Raw genomic sequence first — 8,916 nt, forward strand, 5'->3', positions numbered from 1 at the left:
CCCGGCCAGTCCTCTGAACTTTCTTACATGTTTATTACAATTTCTTGACAATTTTTATAAATTTAAGATATTCTGCTACTTGGATAAGGTCAATTATCCATAGAAAAGTTTGTCCAAACAACAGTCAGCATTACCAAGACACCTAGAAAAGCTCTGCCTGCGCAAAAAAATGCTGCCCGTGGAATGGTCTATCAGACAAGAGCAAACACAAAACACATCACTAATTCATTCAACAAATATTTATTGAGTTCTTGCGTTGTCTAGCCAAGACTGGGCCTAGCAACTGATAACAAATCCTGGTTGCAGTTCAGGCTCTGCCACTTATCAGCTGCATGAATTTGTGAAATCACTGAAATTCCTGATATCTAAGGTCTCCTCATTTGTAAAGGGAGAAAAATAAAACCCACCCTACCTCCTTGGAAAGATTGTTTTGAGGATAAAATTTAATGGGTATAGAGGAAATCACAGTGGAAATATAAAGCACCATAAAACTTTCGTTTATTATTTTGTTGATGTTGCTAAAAGAGAGAAAGAGAGCAGATATGAGGGGAAACGGGATGAGAATTGGAAGGAGTCGCTGAGGAACTTTAGCCATGGCGACACTAGCCAGGTGTGGCCAAGCTGACGAAAACTGACACAACGAAACACTTAGAAAGAACTAAAGACTTTGAAAGGATGATCACAATCTCAGACTTGACTGTTGATAGAAAAATTGTGATGGAAAAGTGAAATGAAACTAGAGGTCAATCAACAGCAGGCAGCTCCAAATTTTCTCCTAGTCCTAACTTGGAGATATTGCTGGAGATCCCCCGTTGTGGAAGGCAGGAGCATGATATCTCATGAGCAATGTCATCTGTTTGCCCAGATCCAGGGTCAGAATTCTTGTTACTATGGTTAGTGTAAGCAAACACCCACAGGAGTGGGAGAAATTGTGGAGTGGGAGAAAGAAATTGTGGAGTGGGAGAAATTGTGGAGTGGGGTTGGGAGCTGTAATAAAGCTCCTATAGAAAGAACACACCATAAATATGTGAGCCAAAAGCAATTAGTTTCTCTAAAGAAAGGAGAAAAAAAAAAATAGGGATGTTAAGCATGTATTCCCTTTTATATAAAAAAAAAATCAAGTAAAAAATGAAAATAAAATACATTGTTGCACTGATTTATCTCTAAATGGGTAGTAGACCAAACATTTATTCCCCATATTTTTTTTAAAAAAAGTAAAAATGAAAATAAAAAGGCTCATTGCAACCTTGAAAGCATTATGCTGAGTGAAATAAGCCAGACACCAAAGGACCAATATCATATGATTCCACTTAAATGAAATATCTGGATAGGCAAATACATAGAGGCAGCAAGTACATGAGAGACTGGGGGTAGGCGCGCTGGAGAGTATTGCTTAATGAGTACAGAGTCTCTGTTTGGAGTGATGAAAACATTGTGGAAATGGACAGTGGTGATGATTGCACAACATTGTGAATGTATTTTAGCTCAGCAAAATTGTACACAAAATGGTTAAAAGGCAAAACTTATGTTATATAAGTTTTATCACACTTTTTTAAATGGGGGAAAAGGGCGCTGATTTATCTTTTCTAAATGGATAATAGACAAAACACCAGATCATAAGAATGCTTGGAATCCCAGAAGGATAATGGGTGGTCTCTTTAAAGCATGTTGATACCAAGCTGACACAGCCTGTAGGACTATCTCTCTCTAGTTCAGGATATTTCCATCTGAAGAAGCAGCAGGAGACTGTGATCAACTTGAGGGAGGGGAGCCCAGTTGAATCTGGTAGCCAGTAGATATTTAATAAGCACCTCCTGAGTGGATTATCTAGAATCAAAGATCTCTCATGCATTTATTCAAAAATAGTCATTGAGTGCCTCTAAATTACCAGGAACTGGACTAGGTACCTGGATTCCCAGGCAAATAAAACCAAAATATTTCATCCCAAAATATATTTTCTTGACATGTTTCAAGATGGCTGTTCAGAGGGGCTGGAAATGCAAGAATAGCTGAAAAGCTGCCTTTTGTGAGGGAGATTTGCATCTGTAGAGAATCAACATTGACGCAGCCAGGCTTTCTCTGCGGCCCTCCCTTGTCTAGATCTAGGAAAGATTAACAGAAAGTCTGACGCCTTCAAGTCTGAAAGAAACATTTACCATCTATTCTCTCTGAGGGTGGCTACCTGCACAGTTTCATCTTTATAACAAGACGACCTTTGCTAGCCGGGCCTCTTCTTCTGTGCCTCTCATAACCTGTTTTGCCACCATAACCCGTTTTGCCATGACCTAAGCCCCTATTCTTTCTGTAACCTCAAGACGGTATAAAAAACCATCAGCCATTTTTCCTTACTTTGAGATCTTATATTTTTTTTTCACAAGATAAACCTGCCTCTCAGCCTCGTGAAAATCATTTACAATGAGCCTCAAAGAGAATCATTTACAAGTTAATTTATGTCTTTCTAGTCCATTCGTTCTCCCTTAAAATAATGTACTGCCCCTGAAAAGAATTGCCTATATTCCCCATCTCCTCTTTCTCCCTGGAAAAAGGGTATATAGGCTTCCGTACCCCACTAGGGGGTTGGGATAATCACTCTGTGGTTCTCTCCCCATGCACGTTAATAAATTTGTATGCCTTTTCTTCTATTAATCTGCCTTTTGTCAGTTGATTTTTCAGTGACCCTTCAGAGGGCTGAGAAAAGAAAAAAAGCTTAGAGTGGTCTGAGCTATGTAAGGTATGCAGGCCCAGACAGACATGAGTATAGGCCTTCAGTTATGCCCCGTTTCCCTCCCACTCATGCCTAGGGGCAATTGTTTAAAGTCATTTTTGTTCCTGACTTGCTGTCTCACTCATTATCTTCATGTTCCTGGAATTTGTGCTACGAAAAACAACGTATAGCCATTCAATAGCTTGTTATTTTTATATAAATTATTGGTAAACAACTCAGGAACTGCCTCTTCTTTCCCTTTAAAAATTCACTTGTAACTGCTGTTAATCAGAGTGTGTAATCAGAGCAATTTGAATCTATGGTTCCAGGTTGCAATCCTGGAACTCTTATATTAATCTTGCCTCCACTTCTTTTCATTAGGTCATCAGGGCCAAGGGAAAATTTCCCTGACTGCCCTCGAAGAGCCTACAGTTCACAGTGAGTGAGACAGGCGCTACTAAACAGCGGGACAAAGGCTGGTGCGGAGGGACTCAGAGGCTTCAGGAGAAGGGTTAGCCAGGTAGAGGAGAATGCCTCCAGGTGAGGTACTGGGTCTATGCAGAGGCAGGAAACGGAAGTAACAAGAGGCTGAAGGTAGAGCATGAAGAAGAGAAAGAGCTAAAAGTAGAGCAAGTGAACTTCATCAGAAGAGCAATGGAAAGATATTAAAGGGATTCAATTTGTTATAGGACTCCAAGTTCAATAGCCCATTGTGTGGTAACAGACCAATATACCAAAACAGCAGGGGTTACAGCAGAGAAAGAGTTCAATTATCATAGGGCAGCCAAACCAGGAGATGGGAGGAACTTCAAATCTGCCTGCCTGAAGAGTTTTGGATGGGTTTTTAAGAGAGTTTTGGTGGGAAGAAGGATAAGGAACTGGGATCACTGATTAGTTAGGGGGTGGGGGATGAAGTCTTAACAATGTAGAAGCTGCATTCTGTGCTAAGTCAGTTCCTCGGAAGGGTTTTCCATCTGGCGGGCATCCTCGGAATGCAGGATATGGAAAACATCTTATTTTAAAACCTGACTTTTCTTAATATTAAAAATGTTATCTGTAGAAACAAGGGAACTTAGGACCTCATAACAGGGGCTATGTGACTTTTCAGCATTCAGCAACTGTAAGGAAGTGGGCTAAAAAGCTAGCTGGTTCATGCTTGGCTATGCTTCTACTCAAGCTTATAATTTTGTTAAGACCTAGCAATTTTGTTTTATTAATTTCATGAGGATGGTTTCAAATTCAAGAAATAGACTGAGCATATTTTCACTTCAATAATCCAAAATATTAGTTAAATGTACCAAATGTTACTGAAGGAATTTCACTCAACTTTTACTAAGAGAGAAAGAAAGAAAAATAATAACTTTTCTATTATCTTTGATTTTTCCCAACAAGACTGTAAAATTTTTACAATCAGAAAAATCAGTAAAGCTATTTTCATTAAGACAAAATAGGAAGAAGAGAAAAAAAGAAGAGGAGGTCTGGGTGCAATGACTCACACCTATAATACCAGCACTTTGGGAGGCCAAGGCCAGAGGATTGCTTGAGCCTAGGAGCTCAAGACCAGCCTGGGAAACATAGTGAGACCCCCATCTCTACAAAAAATGGTTGAAAATTAGCCAGGCATGGTGGTACACAGCTACTCAGGAGGCTGAGGTGGGGGGATTGCTTGAGCCTGGGAGGTTGAGGCTGCAGTGAGCCATGGTTATGCCACAGCACTCCAGCCAGGGTGACAGAGCAAGACTCTGTCTCAAAAAGAGTAACAGGAAGCAAAAATAGGAAAGACTACTCTGATCAGTGTGAAAATAGATTCAGGAAGCCTTATAAAACATGTATCAGATCATGTTATTCTCTCTCTCTCTCTCTATACATATATATATATATATATATATATCTGTATTAGGGTTCTCTAGTATCAGATCATGTTATTCTCTCTCTCTCTCTCTATACATATATATATATATATATATATATATATATCTGTATTAGGGTTCTCTAGAGGGACAGATCTAATAGGATATATATATAATATATAATATAGAGATTATAGATACATGTATATCCTATTAGTTCTGTCCCTCCACAGAACCCTGACTAATACAGATTTTAGTACCAGAAGTGGTTCTACAGAAACAGAATATTAAGGATGGAGTTTTTTCATTGATTTTGGGGCTTCTGGAGTTGGCTGCTTAATATGATTAGACCCAAAAATGCTAAAGACTCTACTTTTAATATTATAGAGAACACCGATAGTCCTGTTTAGAGAGTTATGCAAAATAAATGCATTTGACACTCCTGATTTACCACTGCTCATGGGAGGCAAGGAGTTTAGTGACTCTATACATAATACCTTTGACTATATGTGGAGAACCAAGGAACATAATGAAGTTGGTTGGTTCCCCCTAAGTTCACTGGACAAAGTGATGAAAGAAAATGATAAAGTCAGGGATTCTAATTCCTGGCTTCAGAAGCAGATACAGAGCCTCAAATCTGCTAAGATTGTCCTGAGTGAGAGTCTTATCTCCTGTAGAGAAAGAGCTGAAATTGTGAAAAAATAGGCACAAGCTCTTATCACATGAGTGGCTGACCTGCAATGAAAGGTGCATGCACAGCCTCGCCAGGTGTCCACTGTTAAAGTGAGAGCATTGATTAGAAAAGAATAGGACTCTGCAACTTGGAATGGGGATGTGTAGGAGGAGCCTGATGAAGCGGGGGACACTAAGCTTGTAAACTCTGATGAACCTTTTTTGCCAGAAGTAACAGCTTCCCTATCCCCAGTAGTGGCAACATCCCCTCCCCAACCCATGCTGCCATCAGACTTTCCACCTTTGTCTGAGGAGATAAACCCTATGCTGCCTGAGGCAACAGTGATGGCCTCCCCTGAGGAAATTGCCAGGCAAGGTAATGTTGATTCCCCTCAGGAGCCACCCCCAACACCCCAGTTTTCTTCTAGACCTATAACTAGACTAAAGTCCCAGTGGGCCCCCAGAGGTGAGGTTCAGAGTGTGACCCATGAGGAGGTGAACTACATTCAAAAAAGAACTGCTTGAGTTTTCTAATTTATATAAGCAGAGAACAGGCATGGGAATGGATACTAAGGGTGTGGGATGATGATGGAAGGAACAGAGAGTTGGATCAGACTGAATTTATTGATTTGGGCCCACTAAGCAGGAATTCTGCATTTAATGTTGCAGCTCGGGGAGTTAAAAAAGTTCTAATAGTTTATTTGCTTCGTTAGTTGAAATATGGATTAAAAGATGGACCACTGTGAATGAGCTGGAAATGCCTGATCTCCCTTGGTTTAATGTAGAGGAAGGGATCCAAAGGCTTAGGGAGATTGGGATGGTGGAGTGGATTAGTGACTTTAGATCTACTCATCCCAGCTGAGAGGGTCCAGAAGATATACCCTTGTTCAATGCCTCGCAAAATAGATTTGTGAAGGTAGCACCTGCATCTTTAAAGAGCTCTGTAATTGCTCTTGTCTGTATGTCAGATCTAACAGTGGGAACTGCATTTACTCAACTACAAAATTTAAATGTAATGGGGAATAATCAAATCCTGAGGTGGCAGAGGCCAAGTCGCAGCACTCAGCCATCAAAGGCAAGGTGGGCGTAGCTACCGTAATGGACAGCAGAGACAAAGCAGCAATCAAAATAGTCTGACTCACGTAGAGCTCTGGCATTGGCTAATTAATCACGGTGTTCCTAGAAGTGAAATTGATAGGAAGCCATCTGCATTCCTACTTAATTTATATAAGCAGTCCAGGTCGAATGGACAAAAGACTAATTTGAATTATAAAAACAGAATCATGATCCCTCAATCAATTTCCAGACTTGAGCCAGTTTACAGACCCAGAACCCATTGAATGAAGGGTCCTGTTGAATGCTGTTTACAGACCCAGAACCCATTGAATGCTGGGTCCCCTTGAGGAAGAACCCCACTACACTACTGACAATTTATGCTGTTAACCTTTTTTTTTTTTTTTTTTTTTTTTTTTTGAGACAAACCTTCACTCTGTCGCCCAGGCTGGAGTGCAGAGGCATGATCTCTGCTCACTGCAACCTCTGCCTCCCAGGTTCAAGTGATTCTCCTGCCTCAGCCTCCCAAGTGGCTGGGATTACAGGCATATGCCACTATGCCCAGCTAATTTTTGTTTTTTCACCATGTTGGCCAGGCTGGTCTCTAACTCACCTGACCTCAGGTGATCCACCTACCTTGGCCTCCCAAAGTGCTGGGATTACAGGTACGAGCCACCACACTCGGCCCAATTTATGCTGTTAATCTTTCTCCCATCCATCTCCACGGAGACCTCTGGCCTTTTACTAGGGTAACTGTGCATTGGGGAAAGGGAAATGATCAGACATTCTGAGGATTACTGGACACTGGCTCTGAGCTGATGCTGATTCCAGAGGACCCAAAACGTCATTGTGGTCCTCCAGTTAAAGTAGGGGCTTAGGCAGGGTCAGGTCATTAATAGAGTTTTAGCTCAGGTTGAACTTACAGTGGGTCCAGTGGGTCCCCAGGCTCATCCTGTGGTCACTTCCTCAGTGCCAGAGTGCGTAATTGGCATACACATACTTAGCAGCTGGCAGAACACCCACATTGGCTCCCTGACTGGTAGGGTGAGGGCTATTATGGTGGGAAAGGCCAAATGGAAGCCATTAGAGCTGCCTCTACCTAGAAAAATAGTAAATCAAAAACAATATCACATCCTTGGAGGGATTGTGGAAATTAGTGCCACCACCAAGGACTTGAAAGACACAGGGGCGGTGACTCCCACCACATCCCCACTCTACTCTCCCATTTGGCCTGTGCAGAAGACAGATGGATCTTGGAGAATGACAGTGGATTATTGTAGGCTTAACCAAGTGGTGACTCCAATTGCAGCTGCTGTACCAGATGTGGTTCACTGCTTGAGCAAATCAGCACATCTCCTGGTACCTGCTATGTAGCCATTGACTTGGCAAATGCCTTTTTCTCCATTCTCATCCATAAGGCCCACCAGAAGCCATTTGCCTTCAGCTGGCAAGGCCAGCAATATGCCTTTAGCGTCCTACCTCAGGGCATATCAACTCTCTGGCTTTGTGTCATAATCTTATTCAGACAGACCTTGATTACTTTTTGCTTCTGCAAGATATCACAATGGTCCATTACATTGATGACATTATGCTGATTGGATCCATTGAGCAAACACTGGACTTATTGGTAAGACATTTGCATGCCAGAGGATGGGAAATAAATCTGACTAAAATTCAGGGACCTTCTACTTCAGTAAAATTTCCGGGAGTTTAATGGTGTGGGGCCTGTGGAGATAGGCCTTCTAAGGTGAACGATAAGTTGCTGCATTTGGCCTCTCCTACAACCAAGAAAGAGACACAATGCCTAGTGGGCCTATTTGGATTTTGGAGGCAACACATTCCTCATTTGGGTGTGTTACTCCAGCTCATTTATTGAGTAATCCGAAAAGCTGCCAGTTTTGAGTGGAGTCCAAAAGAAGGCTCTGCAGCAGGTTCAGGCTGCTATGCAAGCTGCTCTGCCATTTGAGCCATATGACCCAGCAGATCCAATGGTGCTTGAGTTGTCAGTGGCAGATAGGGATGCTATTTGGAGCCTTTGGAAGGCCCCCATTGGTGAATCACAGCGGAGGCCTCTAGGGTTTTGGATCAAGGCCCTCCCGTCTTCTGCAGATAACTACTCTCCTTTTGAGAGGCAGCTCTTGGCCTGTTACTGGGCTTTGGTGGAAACTGAACGTTTGACGATGGGTCATCAAGTCACCATGAGACCTGAACTGCCTATCATGAATTGAATGCTTTCTGACCCATCTAGCCATAAAGTGGGTGGTGCACAGCAGCGTTCCATCATCAAATTGAAGTGGTATATACATGATTGGGTTCGAGCAGGTCCTGAAGGCACAAGTAAGTTACGTGAGGAAGTGGCTCAAATGCCAGTGGTCTTCACTCCTGTCACCCTGCCTTCTCTCCCCTAACCTGCACCAATGGCCTCATGGAGAGCTCCCTATGATCAGTTGAAAGAGGAAAAGAAGACTAGGGCTTGGTTCAAATGGTTCTGCATGATATGCAGGCACCACCGGAAAGCAGACCGCTGCAGCACTACAGTCCCTTTCTAGGACATCCCTGAAGGACAACAGCGAAGGAAAATCTTCCCTGTGGGCATAACTTCGAGCAGTGCACCTGGTTGTGCACATTGCATGGAAG

The sequence above is a fragment of the Pongo pygmaeus genome, chromosome 6 (genome assembly GCF_028885625.2).
Source record: "Pongo pygmaeus isolate AG05252 chromosome 6, NHGRI_mPonPyg2-v2.0_pri, whole genome shotgun sequence".
Classification (NCBI taxonomy): domain Eukaryota; kingdom Metazoa; phylum Chordata; class Mammalia; order Primates; family Hominidae; genus Pongo; species Pongo pygmaeus.